The sequence below is a fragment of the Myotis myotis genome, unplaced genomic scaffold (assembly GCF_014108235.1).
Source record: "Myotis myotis isolate mMyoMyo1 unplaced genomic scaffold, mMyoMyo1.p scaffold_m19_p_1, whole genome shotgun sequence".
NCBI lineage: Eukaryota > Metazoa > Chordata > Mammalia > Chiroptera > Vespertilionidae > Myotis > Myotis myotis.
In genome coordinates, this window is record NW_023416313.1 from 138,302,043 (window position 1) to 138,316,261 (window position 14,219).

The 14,219-nt window shown below is 42.2% G+C and overlaps 1 protein-coding gene across 1 annotated transcript in view; it reads right to left on the bottom strand.

Moving 5' to 3' along the window:
• The window catches only part of NPAS3 (neuronal PAS domain protein 3), a 460,871-nt gene that overhangs the window by 223,343 nt on the left and 223,309 nt on the right, over positions 1-14,219 (bottom strand). The window lies entirely within an intron of this gene.

Here is a 14,219-nt window from a genome sequence, read left to right on the forward strand (position 1 = left end):
CTCTGTAGCTTTGTAGCAGTTAGGGGCTATTAGGCAGGCAGGCAGAGGTGGTTAGGGGCAATCAGGCAGGCAGGCAGGTGAGCAGTTAGGAGCCAGTGGTCCCGGATTGCCAGAGGGATGTCCAACTGCTGGTTTAGGCCTGATCCCACAGGGATTCCTATGGAATTGGGCCTAAAACAGCAGTTGGGCATCCCCCAAGGGATCCCAAATTGGAGAGGGTGCAGGCCGGGCTGAGGGGACCCCCCGCTCCATGCACAAATTTTATGCACTGGGCCTCTAGTAAAAATATAAAAACTCTCCAAATAGATGATAGTAGTATATGTGCTTCTTTATTAATGTATTAAATAACCACATCTTGTGTTGGTTTTAATAACTTATAAAATTTTTGAAGTAGTGATACTCTAAGATAGCTACAAGAACAGGACTCCGACACTAAAATATGTATAATTTCTACTGGTGACAATTACAAGTACTACTATTATTACTGTGTTTATCATCTACATTTATTATAAAAAACATGCTAAATTTCAGTTCGAGATTAGTGAAATTACAGATCTTTCCCCCAATCCAATTCATTACTCTAATTTCTATATACAGACTCTATGTTGACCCATGAACCAAAGATAAAAATCCTTCGATTATAAGAGGTTAACTTTCCATATTTTTATAACTATTCTCAAATATAGCACAACTGTCTAGAATAAATATAAAGTAATTTCTTCAACTTAATATACTATTCTTCTTAAACTACTCTAACTTAGGGTTTCTAAATGCTATTTGACATCTGTCCCTTTCCTTACTGACTACATATGTATAGTCTCTAAAAATCTTCAAGTTTTTCTTAAAATCAGGTGTTCTTCTCCTTCCCAATAAATCCTAACATAGATTGAGAAGAAAAAAATATTATCTACTGTGCTGGTCTTATGACACCTAAACATTCACTAGATGAAGTATTAATAATTAATATGACATTAGCTCATCTTTTCTTTTATAGGTCAATTCTTATGAGATTATTTTATAAACTGTTTGTTGAAAGATATTGCATATCTTTATTAAAAGACCACTAAGCAGGAATACTTACACATATCAAGGGACAGTTTTACAGTCACCCATATTTCTTTTCCCATTTTGAGGCATAGCAGATGATTTCTTAGCCTTTTCACTGTCAGACTTCAATTTTCTGTTGTCCAAAAACAGATACATTGTATATAACCTTGAACAGGACAGGATTATTTGAGCAAATGCTTGATCTTCCACTGATCCCACATGGCATGCTCTTAATTTACTCTTTCTCTGGCCTTAAAACTGAAAATGACCTCTTATAATTATACTAGAGGCCCGGTGCACAAAATTCCTGCACTTGGGGTTCCCTCAGCCTGACCTATGCCCTCTCACAGTCCGGGAACTCTTGGGGGATGTCCCACTGACTGCTAAGCTGGCAGTTGGACATCCTTAGTGTTGCCGCGGAAGCGGGAGAGGCTCCTGCCACTGCCACTGCGCTCACCAGCCGGCTTTTGGCTGAGCGTCACTCCCCCTGTGGGGACCACCAGGGGCAGTGTGCATCATAACAACCGGTCATTCTGCTGTTCGGTCAATTTGCATATTACCCTTTTATTACATGGGACAATGTTAGAACTTAGAACCTGAAACCCCCAATAATCACCCTTGACTTACAGAACAACTGTTCACTTTCATCCCATCAACTCCCAAAACTAACAGAGGTATCAGAAGATAATGGCTTTCTATCCATCTGGGGTTCTGCACAGGATTGTTCTTGTCCCTTTTATTACCAGTGCGGACATGGCAGGTCACATGATATCCCTCCCAGTGCTAAAAAAATGGCAGCAAAAATGTCCTTCAATATCTAGCACCAAAAGAAGCTGTGAGGTGAAGAACTGCAGTTATTTTTTTTTTAACTAAAACCAACTAGTCCATTGAAATGCCTTTATTGCTTCAAGTGTTCTATGCTCTCTATAGCTTTTCTGAAAAAATATTTTTGAAGCTCTGATTTAAGACAGGAATGTCCTCATTAGTTATGCTTTTTTTCCCTGTCAGGTGACATACACAGTATCTTAATATCCACTCTGAGTTTTGCATTTTCTCTGAGCAGAACCTTGAAAATTTGCAAGGTGCTATACAGAGACAGACAAATACATAAAAGCACAGACAGTGATTTCAGGGAATAAGGGTTAGGGTTAAACAACTCTTTAACTCTGTCTTTTATTATTGCTCTGTCTTTTCCAGGATGAACAGGAAAGCAAACTAGAAGCACAGAGGGCAAATACCACAGACATAGGAAGTTAACCCTGGGATAAGGATATTTTTGTTGCATGGACTTCAGGAACATGGCCGAGTCCTGTGCAAATGCTACAGCGACATAATGACAGCACTGCCCCTCTCCACATCGGTCCGCGCATCTGCTCTCCACTGAGTTACAGAACATTTAAGGATCATCCTTATTCGAATTTAGAGCAGACATTATGAAAACTTCTTGTAAAAGACAAGAATGACATTCTCCCTTCAATTTATTCATTTTTTTTAAAGGTAAAATTCAGTGCTGGCACAGGTGTGAAGAAATGGACAATCTAACACAGTACTGTGAGAAAGTTGATTGGTATCATTTTTCCTGAGGACAATTGGGCCAAATGTATGAAAAATTCCTTATGATAGGTATCTTTTTGACTCAGTTTCCAGAAATTTCATCTGGAGAACATAACAATGAGCACATGCATAACATTTTGCTGCAAGAATATTTAACAGCAAAAAGACAGCTTGTAGTAGTACAACTTCTGAAATGATCTAAATGTTCACTATTAAGAGCCTGGTTGAATAAGTTATACCACACCTATAGGAAGATATGCCGTGTAGCCATGAATACTACTTGCAACCGTATTTATTAACACTGTGAAAAGTCCATAATATTTTAAATTTTCAAAAATGTTATAAAACAGTAACAAGCATAAAGCAAACTACTATATGTAAGTAAAATTCCATAGGGATATATCTGAGAAGATACACATAAAAATGTTTATATTTTTCTAAATAGATGTGATACTTTCCCTTTTTTTAGTCTATAGTGCTTGAATTTTTGTTGTATGGTACTTCTGTAATTCAAAAACATATTTTTTAAAAAATATATTTTCATTGATTTCAGAGAGGAAGGGAGAGGAAGACAGAGATAGAAACATCAATGATGAGAGAGAATCATTGATTGGCTGCCTCCTGCATACCCCACACAGGGGGATCGAGCCCACAACCCAGGCATGTACCCTTGACTGGAATCAAACCAGGGACCCTTTAGTCCACAGGCTGATGCTCTATCCACTGAGCAAACCAGCCAGGGCTCAAAAACATATTTTTAATTAAAAGACTTGTCAAGGTATAAATTAATTACTGCACATGTAAGCTGTGAGACAGACTCTCACTTTACTAAAAGGAGCACCGTCCCCTTCTCAGCCCTGAAATGTTTGCTTTCTTCGGCACCTCGGCTGGGACTCTGAAGCAGAGGGTAACACATTCCCTTTATTGTGACATGCATTTCCATTAATTACGTGCTTTCTCTTGTGTTCATCAACAGTAAACTTAGGGTAAGTTTTTCCTACCCAATTTAAACAGTTCTGCATGGCCAATTTTCAGGTCTGTGGAGAAAAGCCAAGACTAATACCCCAGTGTCATGTTTATAGCCATCTGTGTAGACACAAAATCAGGTTTGGACAGCTTTTATCTTGCTAAAGTTCACATCTTTTAATGTGTGGGTGAATACTTAGGTTTAGAAGCATAAATGTATTAATGAGTTTGGTGGGGGAGGGAGTGGACAGCTTCTTCAAAACTGGCTCTTCCAAGTATTGACAGAAAGAAACTAAAACAAGGTGAGCCCTTTTTTTTTTGGTTGCGGGGGGCGGGGGGGGGGCGGGATAAAACCAACAAAATAAAACAAAAGTAGTTCTACTAGGCCAGAGATGGAGCTTCCTGCAGATAGGAACAAAGATAAGATTTTCCTAAGTAAGAAAACTTTGAGGGGCCCTAACCGGTTTGGCTCAGTGGATAGACCGTCAGCCTGCAGACTCAAGGGTCCCAGGTTCGATTCCGGTCAAGGATATGTATCTTGGTTGCAGGCACATCCCAGTAAGGAGTGTGCAGGAGGCAGCTGATCAATGTATCTCTCTCATCGATGTTTCTAACTCTCTATCCCTCTCCCTTCCTCTCTGTAAAAAATCAATAAAGTATAGTTTTAAAAAAAGAAAAGAAAACTTCGAGGGAGCTGAGCCATTTTGTTTTATGGTCATGAGATGGTTTCCTTGGCTGCAGAGAAATAAGGCAGCAGGCAGCCCCGGGACTGGCCTGGCTGGAAACCTGCAGGCGGAGGTAGACAACGTGGAAGACTCTACAACGTTTATAGCCCAGAGGTCACTGTTAGGGCTTTCAAATACACCTGCCATCTGGCCTCACTCAGTTCCCCAACAATTATTTCCCTTCCCCCTTTCTGCCCTGGAGTCATCTTAGAAGGAAGTTATTAAGCAGAGGGTTAGGTGCAGAGCAAACAATGATTTGCTTATCTAACATATCTGAGATGCCAGTTTTTATATCACACCTTTGGCAGCTTCTCCCTTGTGCCCAATGAGGAGAGAAGGAATTGGTTGCTCTGAAATTTCCATCCAGGAAGCTGGTTTCTCTGACCCTTAACTGTCTTGTAAATAAACCCTGTTAGCATTAACCTGATTTGTCCCATGTCCAAATCCTATAACATTTTAAATATATAAAAAACTACTACTAACCATAGCAAGTAGGTTTATAAACATTGTGACTGTAGCTTTAAGACTAAGACTAGCAAGTAAAATAAGGTTTATTGTTTATTATTGACAAAGGGATTTTAGTAAAGGGTTTCTCTACAAAGTACAAAAATAGAACTTCAAATTAATAATGAAAGCCTGAGATAAAGTGGAAGAACTCTGTAGAAGATCCATATAGTAAATCTACAGGAGAGCAAACATCCAGATGTTTTGAAACATCTGTATTACTGCTTGAACTTTTCCATTTTTCCTTAATGTTTGGTATCATGCAGACACAACAAGCCCTCTACTTCTAACTTTAGCAGCTTTCAAAAAAAAATCAAGGAAAGCATTTCATTACATTATTTATCATTGATACTTCTAGACTGATGCTACTTCTTTATTGTTTTATTTCCCATAGTATTGTGGAGTAGACGTCTAATGCATATTGATTGAATGAGGGGGAAAAGATCACCCATATTTAAATGTACAGCTGAATAGGGAAACTATTTCTGAGTAGGACAATTTCATTATTAGTAATAGCATATCTATGAACTGAGGACTACATTTATTCTGAATCCTTCATTCTGTGCATCCATATTTTACGGATCTTCATCATCTCTCATTATACTATATAGACAGCCAGCATAATTATCCTTGTTTCACAGGTGAAAATACTGAGGAACTGAGATATGAAATCTGTCAAGTCATATACTGAGACCCTGTAGATCATTCGACTGCCCAGCCCAAATCATTGAATAAAATAAGACATTTATCTAAGTGTAAAGATTTATTATTTGAACCCCAAAGAGGTTTATTTCTGTGTTTATTTATTTGTTTTGGCCTGGGGTCTGAATAACTGAGGGGTGTGGATACAGGATGTACACGTGAGACATACCCTGGGACCCCTCCGCTTCTCCACCAGAGGGATCAGCGCTCTCCTTCTAGCTGAAACTGACTTCTCTGGATAATGGGGATGAGAGTAGAATCTACCTCATAACATTGTTGCGGATAGAACCTAACTCACAGGATTGTTGTGCATAGTCACTGAGAAATCATGTATAGAGAGTTTAGCATAGTGTCTGGCACATACCATTTGCTTAAACAGACATAACTTGCTGCTGTTGATGCTAATGCTCCCAGCATTCAGCCTGGCACGTAGTCTATGCTCAGTGAATGTAAGCTCATTCCAGCTTCCTGCTATGTAGATGCTGATAATGTTTGAACTCCCTCCATTATTTTGATGTGTTGTTCTGTGAAAACACCTTGTGTGTTTTCCTCTTCTTTCATTAGATGATGAGTAGGCTGGGCAAGTAAAAACCAGTCTTCCTAAACTACAGGTGATCCTATCCCTGCCTCCTCCTGGTCCATTAAAGTGGAAGATTAAAAAAAAGTTCAGAATTGATTGTCCCATTAGAAACCCCCCAACTGCAGGGTTATTTATATGAGCAAAATACTCTATGAAAGTTGGAGGATATTCATCCAGTCAGTCAGTCAATAAATATTTATTTAGCACAAAAATGTAGGGTAGATTATTAGCTGCATTGGCCAAAACCCTGAGTGAGCAGAGAGTGACTCTCAGTAGCTGTTCTGATGTGTGAGGTGGGAAGAGAAAAGAATAGTGAATTTACATCTCCAAAAACAGCAGAGCTTTCTTTCAGAAAGAACATGCTGGCCCAACAGGCTATCTAAGGCCCAGAAGTGAATTGTGAACTCCATGTCATATGTTGAAAATTGGCACAAAGCTAGCAGACATTGCATTAGTGATCAAAGAGGGATTGTGTGTGGCCACAGAGAGTCCTTTACTTGCCCTTGGCTTTGGGAAGATTAATTGCTGATCCACCTTGTACAGGCCCTTGGGTGTGCAGGGACTGTAAGCTGTCCTAAGGGCTGTGGCTCAGGGTCTCCACAAACATTCTCGCTCTCCAACGCTTTACTGTCCTTCTCCCTAAAAGGAGTCAAGCTATTCGGGGGGCTGGGTTGTTGGTGGGAAGGCAGCGTTCACTGTCAGTATGGAGGAGAGAGTACCATGTCACTCTCAGGCTAGCCTTTTCCTTCCCCAGCGGAGAATCAAGTCTCAGCTTTGGTTGGGAACCTCTGATGAGAAAGGCAGTGGCTCTGAGGGATGGAGCCGTGAGGTAGAGTCTGGTTTACCGCTTACTAGCTCTGGGACCTTGGGCAATCACTACTTGTCACTTCAGTTTCTGAATCTGTCAAAGGGGCGTAAAATCCTCCTACTTGGCCTTGAAGATTGCTGTGACCGTCCAGTGAGAGAGAAAGGCACGTGCTCTGACACCGCCCCATCCTCCCGCAGACCCCAGGGTCTATCTGTGGGGTCTGCATCTGGCCACTAAGGATGAGGCAAGTGTGAAAAATACACACTGCCTCACAGTCCTCAGGGGCCAAGCCGGAGTGGGGAGAACAGGCTTCCGGTGTTTATACTGGTGGTCCGAAGAGATGTAATTCCCAGGATAAGGATTTGTGAAAGCAGCAGGCATCAGAGCTGCCGGAAAAGAGCTGAGCCCCTGAGTGTCACCAGGGGCTCGCTTCCCTTTGGGGGTGCTGTCATTTGAGGGGAAGAACACCTTTCCTACAGTGCTCCTTGGAGCCGGGCTGGGTCTGCATGTCCCACCAAAAGTTTCAGCAGCTGCTGTATCTTTACTCACGGCGACGAGGTAAATCTTTACCACGTGACTTTGCAGAGCTTGGGTTCAGCTGACACTTTTTTTTTTTTTTTTTAAAAAGCAAGATTAATTTTATTTCGCCCTAACCATCTGACTGTCAATTCCCACATCTCTTATAAAGGGAAAGACTCAGAAAGGGGCGATTTTAGGCTTAATTTTTCTGCTGAATTGCTCTGAGCGCCTGTTTTCTGCTTTTATTTGTATAAACATGGTACAATAATGTATGTGACCTCAAGCAAAAGACACCTGGGGATCAGGTGAGAATGCCTCCCCAATGGCAGGAAATGCTAAATGCCGTGTTTCACTGCAGATTTCTGTTAGAAGAGGGCATCTTAAAGCAGCCTTTCCTGATCATCACGTTAAAAAGAAAACCCGCAGAGGTGAATAAAGGGGAACACCTGAAACCCCGGCGAAGCTGCTGCAGGCGGGGGTGTTTCCATTTTTTGCTTTATTTATCGAGACCTCCCCTCCTTTACGTAACGTACAGAGCCCCGTTCCTCTGCTCTGCCGCCACGCTGGGCTTTTAAATGATTCAGGGAAGTATAGCTTTCATTTAGGCTTGTGCCCCCCAGTCTGTTTATACTGGTCGATACACTTGTCTGAAAAAAATAATGGATTAGCACATCACTCAACAAGCCAGTCAGAAGGCAAGCTCAAGGCGACAGACACCAAAAAGTAAATTACAGTCAGTAGTAGGGGAAGGCCAGGCCTAGAGCTAGGAAACGGCGTATCAGCACAAAACCTGTATTCTCTGAGAACGGTGGTGGAACTGAAAGGGATGAAGAATTTATGCTCAAATATAATAAAACAATCAGCTCTACACATTCACGTGGCACGATAAACTGTGGTTTATGACGCCGCATGCATAGGAAAGCTGGCTCTCAGGCCATCCCACACATCAGAACCTCAGCTGGAAACAGACACGATGGCATGTGTTTCATTTAATAGGCCCACTTCTGCAAGCGGGCATCTATCCCGGCGTACTTTACACATCCCATTTACATATTTGTAAAATGCCAGTTTGCTGCAGGCTTTTACGCTATAACCCAAGGGTTGACATGGGGTGCAGGGATGGGTCAGGAGCTAAACATAACATATTTATTCCTGCTTAGCTTGCTCTCTCTATTTCTCCACTCCCTCTCCTTCCTTCCTTCCTTCTGCTCCCTTTCTCAGGAAACAAAAAACAGCATCGAGGCACATTCTGAAATCTTCAGTTTATATTTTTTACATCACCTACTTGGACGTGAAGCAAAGCATCACTATGGTAGCTATAAGTCTAGTTATCATTATTAAGGTTTTCTATTTTGTAATCCGTGGCAAAAAGAACAATTAGAAGTAGAGTTTAAAAATCCCCAGGGTCTTTAATTTTCACCATAAAATAAATTCCAAATAACAAAACAAACATATCACTTCCCTTACCAGGAGCTACTGAAGGAAACAATATTCGCAGACATTGCACCTCCACAAGAATTGTTTTCACCAATTATGAACTAATTGTATGGAGAGACAGATGAGCGAAAGAGAATGGGAGAGCCTCGGTCGGGGTCGGAGAGAGCATGAGGACCATTGGAAAACCCACAAGTTCAAAGGCTGCTTACATGTGGTTTAAGGGAAGCAGAACAGGAAGCACAGATGGGATTTTAAAGTTTAAGATATTACAGAAAATACTTTCTTCACTTTTTTTTTCTTTTCTATATACATTATCTTATGCTCATAGGGGAAACAATGAACACAATCCTCGTATCTTGGGTTCAGACATGCTTAGTGGACTTGATCATCAGTTAACAGGGGAAGGGTCAGAGGCTAGCACGCTACAGTATGTGGTACTAGGAAACTGCACCAGCCATTGGCCCGCCGTTGAATCCGCTACTCCCCCGAGGATGTCCTAGGGTTTTTCTCACTGGCTGTACTTCCACCAGGTTTGGCAGAAAAGAGAGTGATCGTAGACTGAGCCTGTGACTGGTCTTTCCTGCCCGGATCTTTCCTCCCTGGCATCGTTGCTACTTTGTATCTCTGTGACTAGCTCCATTGACCAAGGCGGCTGATCAATTGAGCAAAAGTAACTACAGTCAGTGGGGCCTTGACTTACGAGTTTAATTTGTTCCAAGACCAAGCTCATTAAGGAGCTCGTTAACTCAAATTACTCTATCAACTCAATGCAAAAAATCGGCCGAGAGACAGCTGGTATCTCAAAAAACTCGTTAGTGGGGACACTCGTAGGTCAAGGCCCCACTGCACAGTTTTCTTCTGGCCTCACCTGTAGCGAGAACATGAATTCCTTCAAAACTGTTCTCTCTCTTTCCCTACTTCCACCTCCAAACTCCATTTCTCAACTTCTTCCCAGCAGAAGAGCGAGATACATAACCTATTTACTTCCTGGGTTCATGCTTCTCACACGATTAAACGTACCCTTTTGAGACCTGGGTCCAAAGACTATCTCTGTGTTTCGCATCTTTAGTATATCTTTTCCTATATGCCCGACTTCTCAACTGAATGCTAGTCATCTAAGCTTAAGAATGAGACCCAACACTCTGTCTTTTCCTCAAACTAGTCTTCACCCTGGTTACCCCTAAACTGCTTGGAAGAGGGACCAAAACTCTCTCACTGCCTGTGTGCCTCTCACTCAGCAGCCACGTGCATGCCGCCGGCCTCAGCCCTCACTAGTGCTGCTGCTGACAGCCACATCCCTGCAGCCTTCTAGCTGGCGGACACAATGGCTTGTCTCTGTCCTCGTAATATTACCCTTTTGGACATCTGATCTCATCCTTTCTGAGAAACCTCCTTTTCTCTCACTTTCCTAATGACAATGTCCAGGGTTCTTCCCGAGGGGGAGACGCTGCAGGTCTCTCACTGGTTATGTGTGTTTCCTCTCACACGCTGCTTTCCCTTCCTGGGCCAGCAGCCCCCACTCCCTCCCGGAACTGCAAAGTCTCCTTGTAATCTCACCTTCCTCTCTCGGGTCCAGCTACAATCTATACGCTAACCCTTCCCAACCTGTAACTCAGAACCCAACCTCTCCCCTGAGCTCGGAAGCCTGTTCATTCAACAGATGTCTCACGAGCGCTTTCAATGCCACATGTCTAAATCGGAACTAAGTTTTAAATGCACTTTCTCCTGCTTTCCCCACCGTTATCAGTCATCAAGGCATTGGTCTTACCGGAACAAGCCCTCACAAATCCATCCCTTCTTTATTTGTACTTGTGTGCCCTATTGTAATTCTTTTTAAAAGAAATCTCTTCCCTGGACTATTAACTGGTGTTTTAATTGGAAGATGCCATTTATCTTCTAATTTTTTGCCATAATTTTTTTTTCTGAAGCACAAATCTAATATTTCACTTTCTCTTTAAAACGTGTTATGGCTCCCCAGGATCGGAAAAAGAAAGTCCAACATCCTCAGTTTCTTCTGACACCCTTTCCCACTTGGCCATCCTAGCTCTCCAGACTCTTCTCTTGCCATAAGACTGTGGTTCTCAACCTTCCTAATGCCAGGACTCTTTAATACAGATCCTCATGTTGTGGTGACCCTCAACCATAAAATTATTTTCATTGCTACTTCATAACTGTAATTTTGCTACTGCAAACAATATGTAATTGTATATGTGTTTTCCGATGGTCTTAGGCGACCCCTGTGAAAGGGTCGTTCGACCCCCAAAGGGGTTGCGACCCACAGGTTGAGAACCGCTGCCATAAGAAATGATTTTGCAAATATGCCTCCCTCTGCCTGGAATACCATCTTCCCCCTTTCCAGGGAGAAATGCCCATCAGGGCCTGACCTAATGCCATTTCTTAGTAAAACCAGGCAGTGTTAGTCATCCACATCCTCTATCACCGCCCCCCCCCCCCCCCCCCCGCCTTTCTCTCTCTCTCTTTGGTAGTGCATCTCTATGTGACATTCATTGTTCAGTAAATTATCTGAGCTTGGCTATCAGAGGTCACTATGGCCTGGTTACCATGTCTGTAGCATCTGGAAGACATTGAGTCCTTTGGGGCAAGAACTATGTCTTAGTTATTAATAGCCTCAGGTTTCAGCAGTCTTTGGCACATGCAGGTCACTTAGTATTGGTTAGATGCGGGCATGCATAAATGCATATTAACTATGTGACAAATACCATGGGTACCCTTTGTTTAGACCTTATTATTGAATACCGGGCCCTGCTATTGAATCTTGGAATATTTCTAATAATTTTGAATGTGATAATTTTGAGGTATATCATTGCAACTTTACTGATGTTTTCTGAAGTTCATTTATATGTACTGGCATTGTAAAAATAGCTATTTTATGGTTCTGAGCAGGATGCTTAATTTGCTCCAAGTTTATAGTTTCTCTTATCCATAAACCTTGAATAATGCTATTAGTTGATGACCGAAAACTTCCCAGAAGCAGCTAGTAATAATACTTAACAGTGAGTTCTTTGGAAAAGAGTGAGATGGGCTTAAATGCAAGTATTGTCACTTCCTGATTGTATTGTCTTGGGCAAGCTGCTTAACCTCTCTGTGCCTCAGTTTGCTTACCTATAAAATGGGGATAGGAATCATACCGAATAGCAGTTAGGATTACACACTTCAATGGCAGTAAAATGCTTAGAATAACAATTGGCACACAGTAAGGGCTTAATAAATGTTAGTTATAATTATCGTTCACTGTGAGGCAATAGATATAGACAGAGAAGAGTGACAGGAGTACTTCGCAGAGAAGGCATCAGGAACACACAGGCCAGTCATACGGGTAATAACACCTCAGGCTTGTTCAGAATTCTACACATTTTCAATGTCTTCGTACTTCTCAGATTCACAGACACCCTATGAAATTTTTGGGAAATGTAATACATATGAACTGACTGTTTAAATGTCTAGAGACAGTAAAATCAGCATTTATTCTAAAAAACGATGTACTTTTGTTTAAAAGAAAGCCAGTCTGTCCTTTGCAGGAGCCCAGAATAAAAGGGTAACAACAAGGTATCGGGGTGAACTACGGTTATTGACATGGCTGACCTATAAACACTCCCCTTCAGCATGATATACAGCACTTCAGCACCCTTGTTTTCATATAATTGCTATTACCAAGGCCTTTCAATTTCAAGTGCTCAAATGAGAGCAATTCATATTTCAGATAATCTGCCAACGAGGAAAACTAATTTCAAAATATTTGATCATAAAAGTTGTCCTCAGCTTCTACAGAGATAATTTAGTCAAATAATATCAGATAATCTGAAAGCAGTCTTAGCAGGAAATTGCTAGGGACTCCATCTCAGCAGCCTCCATTTGCGCTTATATAAATGTACTGAACGTCTAGGAGACTTTGACAGCCTGCCATATGCGATTTCATTCCATAGCCTCCCTACTTTACCATCAAAAGTTATATCCTTTGAAGCATTGCCAGAATTACTTTACCCCAGCAGATATGCTAGATGTGCCCTTTAAAAGGCATATCATTTCTTTTCTACTCTGACTAGTTCAGGGTAGCATCTGCTCAACTAAATTCCTTTGAAGGTTAAAAATAAAATAGCCTACTTCTCCCAGGCTCCCCTTCCCCACCTACCCTAGTGCTTCTGATAAAATGTCCAGTGTTGAATGAATTTCAGAGAGCACGCATCTTAAAGAAGAAGGAGCCTGAGCAATCGCCCCTTCATTTCACACTTAAGAGAAATTAAGATCAGGCTTCTCGAAGATCCCTGGCCTGATCAGGGGCAGAGGCGAGGCCAGAACCAGGTCTCCTGGGTCCTGGTCCAGAACGCTTCCTTCTGCTTCCCCCAAGCCGCCATGTCTGAGAGATAAAAGACTCAGCCAGGAACGGAGAACAGACACACCGCCCATGGAGTGTCTTAATTTTATAAACAGCAAATGAATGCCTGGGTTTCGTTTGCAGGAAAACATTTGCTTTTTAGAAATCGTCACACTTGGCACCCTGTCTCCGCCACGCTGCCGACAGTTGCAGTCAGTTATTATTACACTGTTGTGACTTGGAAGCTGATGCCCCCAAACAGATCAAAATTAGTAACATCGTGAAGCAGGATTGTCTCTTCTCCCCTCAGCTGGCTAATCTATGCTTCTTTTATAATTATTTTAAAAGGCACTATCTGATTTCCTGAGCACCGCCCCAGGTGTTCTCGGTGATAATGAATGGATAAACATATCACCCAGGGACACGGAGGAGTGGCGACATTTTAGAAACATCTTCAGTTTAACTCTTCCCATTTCCAGGTATGCTGCATCCGCGGTTGCAGGCCTGTGTTTTTCCTGAAGAGCTGAACGGCTCCCAGCCATTGCATGGTTTACTGCTCCAGCGAAAAGGTTTTGGACCGTCGTGAGACGGCACGGCCCCCTCTTGGTCTTTGCAAACCTTGCAATGTCAATCTTAATGAATGAACTGGAAAAATTATGTTTTTTATATTTTCAATTTCAGGAACTTGGTTCCCAGTCTCACCTCTTATTTTCCTCCAAGGTGTATGTTTTGTCCCGCGGGATGTGCAGACTCTTGTAATTCACACAGATATGTAGACAGGACCTCGCAGGCATGCAGACCCCGGCAGTGTGAAGTGATCCTGGACTGACCACCTGCCCGTGTTTCCCTCGTCCAGATGACCAGGTTGCAAACAACATTCCCATCTCATTCGGCGACCAACCGAGGCAGAGGAGCTCCCCATGCCTACCTCGAGTGGTGGGCCTTGCTTGTTCTTAAAAAGCTGTCTGCCAACAAACCTTGGTTTCCACCGAACTCATTTCTGAGCGAGCTTAAAATGGAATGCCTCTGAATACTTCAATTTTT